Source organism: Brassica napus, unplaced genomic scaffold, assembly GCF_020379485.1.
Source record: "Brassica napus cultivar Da-Ae unplaced genomic scaffold, Da-Ae ScsIHWf_757;HRSCAF=1095, whole genome shotgun sequence".
Taxonomy (NCBI): Eukaryota; Viridiplantae; Streptophyta; class Magnoliopsida; order Brassicales; family Brassicaceae; genus Brassica; species Brassica napus.
Genome location: NW_026016806.1, coordinates 82,501 through 83,568, shown reverse-complemented (window position 1 = coordinate 83,568; position 1,068 = coordinate 82,501).

Sequence of the window (1,068 nt, the reverse complement as noted above, 5' to 3'; positions counted from 1 at the left end):
AGGATTTCGAATTTAGAGATTAGATCTATCAATCAATCTATCAATCCTAAACCTCAATCAATCAAGATTTCAATCAAGCAAGAACACTTTTAAAATCGGATTCTAGCTTTTAAGGTTTAGGGTTTTGATTCCAGATTTAGGGTTTCTTATAATTTAAATCAGAAACAATAAAACAATCAAACATGTTCTAGTTGGAATCGATTTCAATCTAGTGATTATGAGATGATCATTTTAATTCCTATTAATTTTAGGGTTTGATCAAGAACTCTTAGGGTTTTAGGTTTGATCACTAGGTTCTCAGATTAATCGGTATACCTCTGTTTGTAGGGTTGAACCGGACCACCAAGATGGACGGATAAACCTCGGACGCGTGTTGGACGGACGCTGCCTCCTATCGGGTCGCGAGTTGCTTCCTTTGCGAGCTGGTTGATTGGGAACTCGAGCTGGCTGTGATATGAACTGGAAGCTGAGGTCGTCTAAGATCAGGAACACCTTATGGCTGGAGCTGATCGGATGCTGACGAGCTGGAACGCGAGCTAGGACGAATTAGGGTTCGTCGGGATTAGATCTTTGCACCAACTCCTCTCAGCTCATGAAAAAATAAACAAGGAGTATTAGATTACATGAACACCATAATCTGAACAAGATATCATCAAACTACTAAGGTATGATAAACTTATCTTTCATAGGATCTGAAATTGGCTAGAAAATCTTGTAGGTTCGGATTAGGGTTCCAAAGAACTAAGTCGGCGCCGTGTATTGTTTCTGCGAGTGAGGGCGCGTCTGAGATCGGATCGACGAACGGTTTGCGCTGATAGATTCATCTCGTCAAGGGCTTCAATTTGATATGTGGCTCGTCGTCTGGCTCGTCGGGGTTCGAGAGATCGATTGATTTGAAGTTCCGCCTGATTTAGGGTTTATGTGTGACGGATTTTAGTTTATGGTTTTGTCTCAGGGTCTAGAGACTATCGTGCTGATAACGTGTTGTAAAAGAAGGGTTTGAGACTGAATATTTCGTGCTCTATTATTAATCAACAAAGGGGTTCCTTATATAAGGATTACAAGATA